Source organism: Xyrauchen texanus, chromosome 35 (genome assembly GCF_025860055.1).
Source record: "Xyrauchen texanus isolate HMW12.3.18 chromosome 35, RBS_HiC_50CHRs, whole genome shotgun sequence".
Taxonomy (NCBI): Eukaryota; Metazoa; Chordata; class Actinopteri; order Cypriniformes; family Catostomidae; genus Xyrauchen; species Xyrauchen texanus.
Window position 1 is genome coordinate 18,653,402 of NC_068310.1, and position 15,152 is coordinate 18,668,553.

Here is a 15,152-nt window from a genome sequence, read left to right on the forward strand (position 1 = left end):
TTGGTGAATCAAAGTACCAATTTCTTTCCATAAGAGCACAATCTGTACATTGTTCCAAACTTTTGGCCGCCAGTGTATATACAGTACTGTGCAAAATGTTTAGACACTTAAGATGTTTCACAAAAATAGATAGAGCTGTGGTGAATTCTCCAAGAAGCTTGGTACATCCTATCTGCCAACAACTAAGAAAAACTGTGTCCAGAGAATTGAGAATTGGGGCTGTTTTAAAGGCAACGGTGGTCACACTGCATATTGATTTATCTTTTTTATGTTTACTGGACTTTGTATGATGTTAACTGAAAAATTATTTATGCCATTATTTCTGAAGACATCCTCACTATGCAACATTTTTCACAAGTGCCTAAAACCTAGGGCTGGGCGATATGGCAAAACATATTATCACAAACATATTATCACATTCTTTTTCATATCATTCGATATTTATCACGATATTGAATCACATTTGCACATTGCACATTTTTTTGAAGAAGAGAAAACAAAATCCTAAAAAGTCTTAATAGTCTTTACAAAACTGCATTGTGGGCCCAGACACCGCCAATGTAGTGGTGTCTGATGGATCTTCTATGGAAAAGATTACAATATTTTATAGATTTTACGAATTGAGTGCAGTTGGATATGAATGTTATAAGATGATCTGTTCATTTTGAATCATAATGACAGTATATATATATATATATATAATTATAATTATTATTATTATTATTTGTTTACATTAAAATTATTTTCATATTTCTTTACATACAGATATCCAAGTATGGGGGCACAGAAGCTCTTGTGACTGAGGAGTAATACTGTATGGGGATCAGGGGTCTCTCAAGAGAGAAACTTTTGAAAATGTAAAAGTCTGAATGGACCATTTTTCTATTTTCATTTAAGTGAGAAAGACTAGGCTACAAACTAGTAATTGTTTTGTTTTTCATCCTTGTCAGAGATGATGTCATCTGAATAATTTCACAAAATTAGAACAGAAATCAATTTGTTTATTATTAAAGGCTTGGAACATGCTGATTAATAAAACTAAATTTAGAAAGAAAAAACATTATGGTCTAAAGGCTCTCTGAAAACACGCACCTCATGTTTACACACGTGTGGGGAAAAGAGGATGTGGGTGTGGCCTGGGACAGGGAATCAGTGAAGCGTGTTTCAGTGCTAGAGAAAAATATTCAAGAATACAGCGCAGAAAGATCAGATATGGTGTAACTGGCGCTGTTCTTTTGTCGCGCTGCACACTAGAGACGAGGAGGGGGTGTAAACATCACCATGATATCTTGCAGTCAAGACTGAATCAATCTGGGGTCCGGATCCGGAACGTGGTGACCTGCGTAGCGGGGGCAATAGCAACTCCATAGAGTCTGAGGCTACGTTTCCACTGACGCGGAAGAAATCTGCACAAAGCCACTCTCAATGCTAGGGGACCGCTTGCTCCGAGCTGCTGTCAATTTTACAATCCACCTCTTGAACTTTACACTCTGCTTCCAAAGGAAGGAATTGAAAGCGCTCGTTCACATTCGCTAAGCACGTGCCAGTGGAAACATACAACAAGAAAGTCAAACTGCTAGTGTTTTTAGCAACACGCATGTCTAGATGTAGAACACAGGCTAAATATCGAAAATACTCAAAAGCTTATCATCGATATCGTGGAGTTTTATATATATACTGTATATATATATATCGCACTAAAAACATGTACACTATTCACACTGCAAAAAAAAAAAAAGAAAAAGAAATCAGTAAAAATATCTAAACATCCTTAAAACTTGATACATTGTAATAAATAGGCCTTAAGACTTGTTTTAAGAGAGACAATATTGAATTGTGCAATTTTCTTATCCTAATCACATTTTTTTTTCTTTATACAAGCATAATTATAATTTTGATTAAAAGTGCACTCTTTTTTCCCTCATTTAAAAAGTTACAATTCTAAAGAAATTAATAGTAATTTTAAAACATGTGTATAAAATCATGACCACTAACATGAGTTGAAGAGTTCAGTAATATCAGTAACCTTATAAAAGTTATTTTATTCTACAAGGGGCAGAGGCACCCTCATGGGGGCAGCCATGTTAGCATCACATGACCAGCTGAATACTACACACTTAGTACACTCAGTAACTGTCCTGTTATTGGACATTTTCATTAATGGATTAAAATAATCCTGGTTTACTGAGCATAGTGAATTTCTACAATAGCTTTGGTAACTGAAAACTACAATGTTTGAATGATGCAGCACCCAAGCCACTAGGTGTCAGTGTAGGCCATACTTCGACATAAAAACATTACTGAGTGCACCATTAAAACAAGAGCAATGTACCAATTTTGTAAGAAAAATAAAATGTATTCAAGCTACAGTCAGGTCCATAAATATTGGGACATCGACACAATTCTAATCTTTTTGGCTCTATACACCACCACAATGATTTGAAATGAAACGAACAAGATGTGCTTTAACTGCAGACTTTCAGCTTTAGTTTGAGGGTATTTGCATCCAAATCAGGTGAACGGTGTAGGAATTACAACAGTTTGAATATGTGCCTCCCACTTTTTAAGGATGAGACTTAACTTGAGAGCTGGTCATGGGAGGAACATGGTACAAAGGCTCAAGACTGAACACATGAGTGAGAAACCAACAGACTTATATAGGCCTATGCACAGGTGAAGGGAATGAGGGTTAATGAGCAGAGGGTTGAACCGGGTTGGGGCGTTAGTGCCATCTGCAGGAGTGGAGAGGAGGTTCAAGGCAAGTGCCCTCTGCTGGGCTGGAGGGGAACAGCACCCCAAAGAGGAGATCCCTTATAGGAGTCCCTCCCCTAGGAATGGCTCCTGACATTCTCCAGTCAGTTCCCTCGGGATCGGTGAAACTCCGCGATGAGAGACGGATCGAGGATGTCTCGAGCTGGGACCCAGGTCCGCTATTCCGGGCCATAGCCCTCCCAGTCCACCAGATATTGGGTCTTACCCCGGACCCGGCGAGAATCCAGCAGTCTATGGACGGTGTATGCTGGTTGGCCATCAATGATACGAGGTACTGTGGCAGGCTTCCTAATTGGAGACAGAGTGGAGCAAACAACAGGTTTTAATCGCGAGACATGACAAGGGGGGTGAACCTTCATGGACCTGGGCAGATGGAGATGATAGGGGACTGAGTTGATCTTCTTGAGGACCTTGAATGGGCCAATGTAGCATGGAGCCAGCTTTCGGGACTCCACCCGCAGAGAAAGCTCTCGGGTTGATAGCCATACTCTTTGCCCTGGGCGAAGCGTGGGTCCCACCCTCCTGCGTCAGTTAGCCTGCCTCTGTTGTTGTCAGGCAGCTCTCAGTAACACAGCGCGTGCTCTCTGCCAGGAACGTCGGCACCGGCGGACCAGCTGTGTGGCAGCAGGGACTTCCCCCTCTGGCTCCTGTCCAGGAAACGGGGGGGGGGTGGCGTACAAACATTCAAAGGGGGATATGCCTAGGGAAGAATGGAAGAGGGTGTTATGAGCAAACTCAGCCCAGATTAATCGAGTACTCCAAGTAGAGTGGTTGTCGGAGACCAGGCATCGTAGTGTTCTTTCGCTGTCTTGGTTGACTCTCTCTGTCTGGCCATTGGAATGGGGGTGGAAGCCAGAAGAAAGGCTGATGGAAGATCCGCTGAGCCAACCAAACAACTTCCAGAACTGCGACGTGAACTGTGGGCATCGGTCGGAAACCATATCCTGCGGGAACCTGTGGATCATGAACACGTGCCTCAATAGCAGTTTTGCGGTTTGGTTTGCTGTGGGGAGCTTGGGCAAAGGTAAGAGGCGACAAGTCTTTGAGAATCTGTCCAAAGAAATGTGGGCCCAAGGGCGTCTCGGGATGGGCAGTGTGTGCAGCAGGCCTTGAGGGTGGGTCTTGGGTTCCTTGTTCTGAGCACAGATGGGGCAAACAGTGACGAAGGCCCAGATGTCACTCCACAGTTTGGGCCACCAGAACTTCCTCTGGACAAGCTTGCAAGTCCTGGTAGTTCCCGGATGTCCAGAAGGGAGGGCGGCATGAGCCCACTGCAAAACCTCAGAACAGAGACGGTTATGGATAAAGAGACGCCCTGGAGGGCCAATACCTGTTCCTGGTTGCTGCAATTGGGCCCTCTTGACGGCCGTCTCGATATCAAACTGGATGGGGGCCACCACCCTGGAGGTGAGGAGAATGGGTTCTGGTCAGGACTCCCCTTCTGGTGGCTCAAACTGTCTCGAGAGAGCATCAGGCTTCAGATTCTTGGAACCTGGACAATAGGAAAGAGTGAAATTGAACCGGTTAAAAAATAGGGACCAGTAGGCTTGTCGGGGGTTCAACCTCTTTGCCTCCTGGATGTAGGTGAGGTTCCTGTGGTCCGTCCATATGAGGAAAGGGTGTTTGGCCCCCTCCAGCCAATCCCTCCACTTCTCCAATGCCATCTTAATGGCCAGCAGCTCCCTGTTCCCAGTGTCAAAGTTCCTCTGAGTTGGGGTAATCCGATGTGGAAAAAAAAAGCACATGGGTGAAGCTTATGATCACTCTTACCCCTCTGTGACAGGACAGCTCCTACCCCCATGTCTGAGGCATCCACCTCCAATACAAAAGGTATCTCTGGATCAGGGAGGGTAAGTATGGGGCATATGTGAAGAGTCGCTTTAGCTTGTTGAGGGCTTGGTCTGCTCTGCTGGTCCAAGTAAACTGTCCGGTTGATTTCTTGGTGAGGGCGGAGAGAGGCTCTGCAACAGAACTGAAGTTCCTGATGAATCTTCTATAAAAGTTGGAGAAGCCAAAAAAGCGCTGTACCTGCTTCACAGAAGTTGGACAGGGCCAATCCAAGACTGCACAAATCTAGCCAGGATCCATCTGGAGGCAGCCCTTGGACACGCAGAAGCTTGAGGAATGAAACTGCCGGGACTTGAAATTCACTCTTTTCCAACTTCACAAAGAGTTTATGCTTAAATAACTGCTCTAGTACCTGCCGAACATGCTGAACGTGTTCTTGGGAGTTGTGGGAGAAAATGAGAATGTCATCCAGATAGACAAACAAGAATTTATAAAGCATCTCCCTGAGCGCATCATTAATAAAGGCCTGGAAGACGTCTGGGGCATTTACCAGGCCGAATGGCATTACCTGATACTCGTAGTGGCTCGTCGGGGTGTTGAACGCTGTCTTCCACTCATCTCCTTCCCAGATTCTAACAAGGTGGTATGCCGAAGGTCTAGTTTGGTGAAGATGGTGGCGCCCTGCAGGATCTCAAAAGCCGTGGACATGAGGGGAAGAGGGTACCGGTTCTTAACAGTAATCCGGTTTAGACCTCGGTAGTCAATGCAGGGTCGAAGGCTGCCAGATTCCTTGAAATATTTGTCCATGGCCAACCTTTCAAGGCCAGAGAGAGAGTAGAGCCTTCCACGAGGTGGGCAGGTACTGGGAAGCAGCTCGATAGCGCAATCATTAGGTCTATGAGGGGGCAGTGAGGCAGCTCTGTCTTTACTGAAGACTCTGTCTTTACTGAAGATAAATATAATTAATATTATGTAATTACAGAGGTGTATACAAAGTACAAATACTTCTTTACTGTACTGAGGTACGGTTTTCAAATTTTTCTACTTTACTTGATTCTAACTATTTATTTTGACTTTTACTTTCACTTCATTACATTTTGAAGTGAAAATTGATACTCCTACTCCGAGACCCTTTCATTACTTTTGCGACTGAACAGCAAATAAATTGCAGCTGCATGTGTAAAAATCCATGCAGATCTGCGATAGTGATGTGTGATTCATTAAAAGAATCTAGAGTTGAATCTTTTAAATTAGATTTGAAAATTAGATTTGATCATTTGATCAAAGATTAAAAATTATTTGTTTTGCGAATCACGAATCTGAATCAAAATCACAAGCGAAGCATGCGCCAGATTATGTGTTCTGTCACCTGTCTCCACTGGAGAAGACAAGAAACTGCTCATGTAAGTAAATGTATACAAAACATTTTGACTAATTCATTTGATATGTTAGGCTTAAACATTTTGAAAGCTGTTAAATAATGAAGCTATGTGCGATCAGTCTCCTGCCTTTCTAGGAGACCTGTTCATATAAAAGTCAATCACATGTGTTTACATTTTAGTATTAAGGTATGATGTGTATGAATAATTACCAGCACTCATGAAAATGTCCAACAATATTTATTTTGATATTTTATGAAGATGTGAATGGTCTGGTATTTGCCTAAGCAAAACTAGTATTCTGGTAGTTGCTAAATATAAAGTGTTATATTTGCTTTACAGCATATTTATGCTACAGTATGTGCTTACTAGGGTTTTCTGGATGGTTGCTAGGGCATGCTATGCAGTTGTCAAGGTGATCTCTGCTGTGTGTTTGGCGCATTACTACAGTCTGTGGTTGCAAGGTTGTTACTATGCTGTAGCTAAGTTGTTTTTTGTGTTTTTTGTACATTGTTCTGCAATTGACAGGGTCAATTCTAGGTGGTTGTCAGGTTGTTGCTATGCTGTTGTAAAGTTGTTTTAACTGTGTTTTAGCACATAGCAGTTGCCAGGGTGTTCTGGATGGTTGCTTATTGGACCAAATGAAAAGAGCCCACCCCCACAAATCTCTGTTCTGGTCACTAATATGACTCAACTCCCTCCTTCAATGTTCTAGTTTTTATGGACTGTGGTGTTCATTTACACTCATCCCATAAATATGATCATTCTGATTTGACTTGAATGCATCATTAAAGGGATAGTTCGTTTAATTTTCTTACCCTCATTCGATCCAAGATGTGTATGACTTTCATTTTGTTTCTGCAGAACACAAACATAAAAAGATTTTCAGAAAAATATTACATTGAAAAATTCAATGTAAATGAATGGTGGCCAGAATTTGAAGCTCAAAAAAGCACATAAATGCAGCAAACTAGTAATCTATAAGACTCCAGTGGTTTCAACCAATGTCTTCTGAACAGATCCAATTGCTTTTGGGTGAGAATAGACCAAAATATTCTAATATTCAACCAAAACTTCTTTTCGACTATAAATCTTGACATCAGCAGTCTCCTTGGCGATCAGGATTTCAAGCTCGATTACACCTCCTATAGCGCCATCTAAGGCTCTTCCATCTAAGGCTCTGCAAATGCATCAAGCACTAGACAGTGAAATCAAGCTTGAAATCATGATCATGCCTAGATATTGCAGTTGCAAGATATCCAGGGAAAATTTGTTACAATTTGGTTTGTTCTCACTCAAAACCAACTGAATTGCTTCAGAGAACATGGATTTAACCACTGTAGTAGTATGGATAACTTTATGCTCCCTTAATGTCTCGGTTACTGTAATAACCTCCGTTCCCTGATGGAGGGAAGAAGAAGTTGGGTCGATGTTATGACACTAGGGGTCGCTCTTTAGAGCCCCAAAACACCTCAGTCTTTGAGAAAAGGCCAATGAGAATTGGCAAGTGGAATTTGTATGCCACTCCCCCGGACATACGGGTATAAAAGGAGCTGGAAGAATTGGCAAGCAGAATTTGCATGCCACTCCCCCAGACATACGGGTATAAAAGGAGCTGGAGACAAGGTCCCAGCCATTTCAGTGGCTAGTACAGCATTGTGGCAAGAGGGACATAATGTCTCGTTCCCTCCATCAGGGCCTTTTCTCTCTATGTTTTTCTCTCCACAGAGTATTAGATTTGGCTGGCGCCATCTAATGCTATTATACACAGCACGGAAGGTGTTCTTTTCCTGGGAAAAGACCCCGCGGAGGCCACATCCTGCCCGAAGGGGAGGTTAACATGTGACAATACGTCATGTGGGCTCATGAGTCGCACATGGAAGAGGCACGGTGATAGGTCCTGCCTCGTAGGGGAGGAGCTCTACAAACACAGCGGCTCTCTGCCCAAGGGAGATACTGCAGAATATACATCACAGTGGATTACCGGAGTGACCATCACCTGTGGAGCACCTATTCCATTACAGGGCACCTTAGTACCAGTAGTGGATCTGGCTGCAAATTCCTATGCCGAATTTGTGAGCCATAGGGCTAGGGAGGATGGACATCCAGGGTCCATGACTTTGTGAATACGACTGGGGTAAAAGCGCACATTTTCACCTCATGGGAGGGGGAAAAGTGCTATATGCAAGCGATACACCAGGCCAGCTGCTCTGTAATACTAAACTCTACATGTTTGTATCTGACAAAACACGGGACGATATCCGGAGATTGTAAAATCTCACAAAGGTATTGGGTGTTGCCCAGCCCGCTGCTCTGCAGATGTCTGCTAGAAAGGTGTCATTTGCCAGTGCCTACGAGGATGCCATAGTCCTTGTAGAATGTGCTTGTATTCTCTAACGGGTAGGCACGGCCTGGGCCTGGCATGCCAATGTGGTGGCATCCACAATCCAGCGGGCAAGCCTCTGTTTGGAGACAGCATTCCCTTTCCACTGTCCACCAAAGCAGACAAAGAGCTCCTCAGAATGTCTAAAGCTCTGCGTGCAATCCAAGTAGATGCGCAAAGCACGCAGCAGAAACAAAAATGACAGGGCTGGGTCTGCCTCCTCCCGGGGCAGCGCTTGCAGGCTCACCACCTGATCCCTGAAGGGGATCGTGGGAACCTTGGGCACATAGGTCTCAGGATCACGTGAGAATCTGCCGGACCGAACTCCAGGCAAGTGTCACTGACAGAGAATGCTTGCAGGTCCCCAACCCTCTTGATGGAGGCGAGCGCAATCAGGAGGGACGTCATCAAGGAGAGGGCTTCCAGCTCGACTGACTCTAGCAGCTCAAATGGGGCTCTGCGAAGGCCCAGGAGGACCACGGAGAGATCCCATGAAGGAAATAGGCATGACCTAGGAGGATTCAGCCTCCGGGTGCCTCTGAGGAACCTGATGATCAGGTCATGCTTCCCTAGGGACTTAACATTCACCGCGTTGTGGTGGGCCGCTATGGCGGCCACATATACCTTCAAGGTGGAGGGGAACAGCTGCCCCTACAACCTCTCCTGCAGGAAGGAAGGCACTGACCAGACTGCAAATCTCTGGGGTTCTTCGGCTCTGGAAGAACTCCACCTCGCGAAAAAACGCCACTTCAGGGCATTAAGCTGCCTCGTAGATTTTCCTCTTCACATTAATGTCATAGCCTCTGCCGAGCCTGGCATGAGGAGACCAGAAGGCTCAGGAGATGAGTCTTTGAGTCTGTAATAAAAGTCAACAAACTGAAAAAATTAAACCAAAGTTTTTGAGGTAATGTGTAATGTTTGTAATCTTGTTAAAACGGATTTCATAAAATTGGTATAGAAAAAGTATAGCTTAGGAACCGGTATCAAAGTCAAGGTATCGGTATTGGTGTAGATATTTTTTAATGACACCCAGCCCTACTCCTGATGTTTTTTTGTCTTGGATGTTGTCTGCCTTATTGTTTATGACAGACAAACACTTTTGGACATTGGTTCTACAATTACACATCGAAAACCGGACTTCAAATTCCTTAATGCTGACCCGCTGTTTACAAACACGCCGGCGAAGCCCTTTGTCTGGGCTGCTCGGCCACGGAAACGCAGAAGGAAAAGAGGAAAACGAGCCGCGTTCTCATCAGAGTAAGACGTCGTGCAAATCGACCCCTGCTACCCAGTATACTACTGGCAAATGTTCAGTCTCTGGACAACAAGCTCTGCGAGCTGAGAGCGCGGATCTCTTTCCAACGAGAGACGAGAGATTGCTGTGTTATCTGCCTTACAGAAACCTGGCTGGCTGCGGAGATTCCAGACTCGGCCATCGAAATCACGGGCTTCTCCGTGCACCGAGCGGACAGAGCGAAAGACCTCTCAGGTAAAAGCAGAGGTGGTGGTGTATGTTTTATGATCAACAAATCATGGTGTGATCAGAGGAACGTACATTTAATCAAGTCTTTCTGCTCTCCTGATCTGGAATATCTCATGCTTCTGTGTCGACCATTCTGGCTGCCGAGGGAATTCACAGCGGTCATCATCACAGCTGTGTACATCCCCCACAAGCCGACACAGACCGGGCACTCAGGGAACTGTATGGGTGTATAAGTGAGCAGGAAACCGCACACCCTGAGGCTGCGTTCATTGTTGCCGGGGACTTTAACAAAGCCAACTTCAAAACAATCACTCCAAAATACCACCAACACATAAAGTTCAACACACGAGGGGACCGGGTTTTAGATCATTGTTACTCTCCTTTCTGGGAAGGCTACAAATCCCTCCCCCGCCCCCCATTTGGCAAATCGGACCATTCTTCCGTTCTACTTCTACCTGCTTACAGCCAGAAACTAAAACGGGAAGCACCCACCCTCAGAACGATCCAGTGCTGGTCGGACCAATCAGACTCTGCGCTACAAGACTGTTTTGATCACGCGGACTGGGAGATGTTCTGGTCCGCCTCTGATGACGACATCGAGGTTTACGCTGACAGCATAACGCGTTTCATCAGGAAGTGCGTAGAGGACGTTGTTCCGACCAAAACTATATGGATATACCCCAACCAGAAACCATGGGTTAACGGCGATGTTCGCGCGGCACTCACTGCGCGGACCTCCGCTTTTAATTCTTCTAACAAGGAGGAGCGTAAACAAGCCAGTTATGCCCTCCGTAACACTATCAGTACAGCCAAACGCCAGTACAGGCACAAACTTGAAGGTCAGTTCAACACCACTGACTCCAGAAGTATGTGGCAGGGAATTAACACAATCACGGACTACAAACGGAATAAAGTCTCCGCCATGAACACCGCTGCATCTCTCCCGGACGAACTTAATAAATGTTATGCTCATTTCGAAGACAACACCACCGCCCTCGCGGAGAGAGCACTCGCGGCTGACGCTACAGAGGTTGATTCACTCTCCGTCTCTGTTGTGGATGTAACCTGATCATTCCGACGGGTGAACATCCGTAAAGCCGCATCATCAGAGCGTGCGCAAATCAACTGGCTGGTGTTTTTACGGACATTTTCAATCTGTCCCTCTCCCTGTCTGCAGACCCCACATGCTTCAAAACGTCAACCATTGTGCCTGTTCCGAAGCAAGCTATAATCACTTGCTTAAATGACTGGCGTCCTACCGCAACAACCGCTCCACCAATGATGCCATTGCATCTACAATACACACTGCTCTCTCCCATCTGGAAAAAAGGAACACATATGTGAGAATGCTGTTTGTAGACTACAGCTCAGCATTCAACACCATAGTGCCCTCCAAGCTTGATGAGAAACTCCGGGCTCTGGGCTTAAACAGCTCGCTGTGCAGCTGGATCCTGGATTTCCTGTCAGGCAGACGTCAGGTGGTTAGAATGGGCAGCAACACCTCCTCATCACTGACCCTCATCACTGGAGCCCCACAGGGCTGTGTTCTCAGCCCACTCCTGTATTCCCTGTACACACATGACTGTCTGGCAACACATAGCTCCAATGCCATCATTAAGTTTGCTGACGATACGACGGTGGTAGGTCTGATCACTGACAATGATGAAAGAGCCTACAGAGAGGAGGTGCACACTCTGACACGCTGGTGTCAAGAGCACAACCTCTCCCTCAACGTCAGTAAAACCAAGGAGCTTGTTGTGGACTTCAGGAAGAAAGACGGAGAACACAGCCCCATCACCATCAATGCAGCACCGGTAGAGAGAGTCAGCAGCTTCAAGTTCCTCGGTGTCCACATTACTGAGGAACTCACATGGTCCGTCCACACTGAGGCCATTGTGAAGAAGGCTCACCAGCGCCTCTTCTTCCTGAAGGAAGCTGAGGAAATTTGGAATGAACCACCACATCCTCACACGGTTCTACACCAGCACTGTAGAGAGCATCCTGACTGGCTGCATCACCGCCTGGTACGGCAATAGCACTGCGCACAACTGCAAAGCCCTGTAAAGGGTGGTGCGAACTGCCAGGAAAATCATCGGAGGTGAGCTTCCCTCCCTCCATGACATATATACCAGGCGGTGTGTGAAAAAAGCTTGGAGGATCATCAGAGACTCCAGCCACCCGAGTCATGGTCTGTTCTCACTGCTACCATCAGGCAGGTGATATCGCAGAATCAGGACCCGCACCAGCCGACTACATGACAGCTTCTTCCCCCAAGCAATCAGACTGTTGAACACTTGATCTATCAGGATCAATAATTAGCACTGCACTTTATTCAGCTATAATCTCACACTGGACTGTCAACATATTCTCCTCAATATACTACTTCATATATATATATATATATATATATATATATATATATATATATATATATATATATATATATATATATATATATATATATTCATATACTCCTTACTTATTGTATTGTATATTGTGTATTCTATATTGTGTGTATTGTGTATAATTATCGTGTTGTGTAAGTATGTGTACATTTGATATGTAAATTGTGTTGTGTAAGTATGTTGTTTATTGTAATTGGTATATGTCTCGTCACAGTCATGACTGCTATGTTGCTCGGAACTGCACACAAGAATTTCACCTACTGTTGCACTTGTGTACATGGTAGTGTGACAATAAAGTGATTTTATTTTATTTGATTTGATGAAATCTGGGATACACTTAGCCTGAAAGACCGCTCTGAAGAGGTATTCGCACTAGTGTGGATTTAATGTGGGTGAAGTGCTCTGAGCTTTGGTATGTTTTAGACATGGGATAGTCTAGAACACTTCCTTCCTGTCGAGTGCACGTGCACTCAAGTGGCCAAGACCGCAAGTGTGGGTATCGGGATCATGTCTATTACCGTACACACACACACACACAAAATGCAATGGAATGTTTTCACTATAAGCCAGGCAATGCATTTACATTCTACCACGCTCAAAACTATTGTTGAGTCAGTGTGAATGACAAATAACCATAAAACAAAACATAATTGTTCAGACAAAATAGCTATTAAAATGAACCCATATTCTAAAATATTAAGCTATTCAGAAATCTCCTGCCTGTTACTTGAACCCAAATGTGGACTTGCGCTCAGGGGTGTTGCTAATAAATGACTTTATGAGATTTTCAATTTTCAAGGTGTCAATAATATCTGTGTGTTAGTGCATTAATCTAAAATATGTGAGTTTTTGTTGGCTCATGCTGCTAGTCAAGTCTTTAGCCATCTCCAGCGATTATACGGGGATGAATAAGTGGGGGCTACAACAACAACACAAGAGATTCATTTAAAACAGTCCTTTGCTCAGAGGTTTTAGTGCCATCCACAGGGCGACGAAACACAAGATCACTAAAGCTCTGTGTATTTTTTTTATGTAAATTATAAAAATGTCAAAGGATGATCTTACACGTGAGCAAAGCACAATATTCTTCTGAAGCAAAAAACTTAAGATTAACCATTAAACTTAAGATTCATATAAACTGTAATATTACACTACAATAGTTATTATTAAACACAGTAATTATACATTAAAACAAAATACTTTCATTATTAACAATATATATATTATTTTTTTGCTTTTGTGTAAATAAAAGAAAAAAAGGGAAAATAAAAACTTCACTAGTATCCATCACAAGGGCTCTATTCAGTTCAGCAGAGCCCTGCCCACAAGCATGACAAATCTTTCTGAAACGGGAAACTGTTTATATTAAATGACAGATATAAAGAAAGTGACAATTGTATAATATATACTGCATAGATACAATGAAATATATAAAATCTTGTTGAAACTGCTTGCTCAATAGGGAGTGTTTCAGCACCCTGAGCACCCCCCTTCCGTGCCTTTGTTAATATTCAGCCCTGATATTTAGTTTTTAGTTTTTTTATGGATTTTTGCTCCATATTGCCAATATGAAGATTCCAGCTTGTCACTATCTTGTATTTCCTTTTGCAACCTATCATTCATGCCATATTAATCATACATGACATTGCACCAGTCATACCAATTCATTTATATGATGCAGCAACAGGGGCCATTGATTTAAGAATGTATCTGTGGAATATTTCTGAAAGATGTGAATTCAAGAGTTTGTGAGATTACTGTCACCTCACTGACCACAATGTCTATTTTTCTCTCACACTCTTTTCTTATTCTTTATATATCAACCAAATGTATACATAAATAAGATAAAGACAAATAAAGAAGAAAAACATTTTTAATAAATATATTTTAAACATATAAATTATGTATCTTTTTTATAAGTCATGGGTCAGGAAAGTTCTCATTTTAGCATATAAGAAAGGATAGGCTATACAATTTGTAGAAATAACGCATATTAACTCAACGCATGTATTGTTAAAACTGCCGAGGATGTGGCTATGGACTGTGATGCTAAGTGGCAACCCTAATTGCAAACCACACATCAATCAACCACTAATCTGCCTATACAGGCCTTGCATGTATAAACAAATAAATAAAATAAAAAATAATCTTAGGAAAAGTGCAAAGTCAGGAATATTGATAACAGAAACTAAGAATCAAATACAGCAGTGACCATTCATTTTTACAAAGAAGACCATAAGCAGTTCATATTAATGGATCATAAACAGTACATTCGTTTTCAAATCACTTGAAATGTCAGTTAGGCACAAGTGAAACATTCTCAATCTCTCTGAAATTACGTAAACCCACAGAACCGCGATCCTGATTTGACGGTCATGCGTAAATGGCCAATCAGAGTCGAGCAAATATTTACGGACTCAATACGCGGTCACCGGGCTGCCTGAGCTATACGAGACTACAACTACCCCTCCTCTCCTCGTCCCACACCCAGCATACCCTCACACCTTGCAGCACGAAGAAAAAAGTCCTCACGGTTCCCAATGAAAATTCAAGCAGCCTTGAGCAACTCACTCACACAGCGAACTTCACGTATCGCGCGCCGTCGCCGCTGATCCAGCAGATGTTGGTCAGGTGTGTCTCGCGGTGCACCACAGCGATGATTTTCTAAAATAAAATGACCTTTACTGTTCACCTTCAGAGGGCGACTGGTCCTAACGCCGAACCCCGCGCGAAAGAGAACACGAATACTTACAAACAAAACGCATTTCTTTATCGTCTCGTGAGTGTCTCGCGATGTTAATTGAGTTAATTGTGCAAGGATGGTGCTTGTGAGAGGACGGTGCGCCACTCGCATCCGGAACAAGCGCAATGCCCCCGCCGCAAGGTGACCAGTGTGGGTACCAGTGCCCAGTTTAGGGATGTTACCCAAAACCAACACTCCT

At 43.6% G+C, this 15,152-nt stretch overlaps 1 protein-coding gene across 2 annotated transcripts in view; it reads right to left on the bottom strand.

Moving 5' to 3' along the window:
* The window catches only part of LOC127628973 (plasma membrane calcium-transporting ATPase 3-like), a 110,606-nt gene that overhangs the window by 94,591 nt on the left and 863 nt on the right, over nt 1-15,152 (bottom strand). The gene's annotated exons all lie outside the window — the stretch shown is intronic.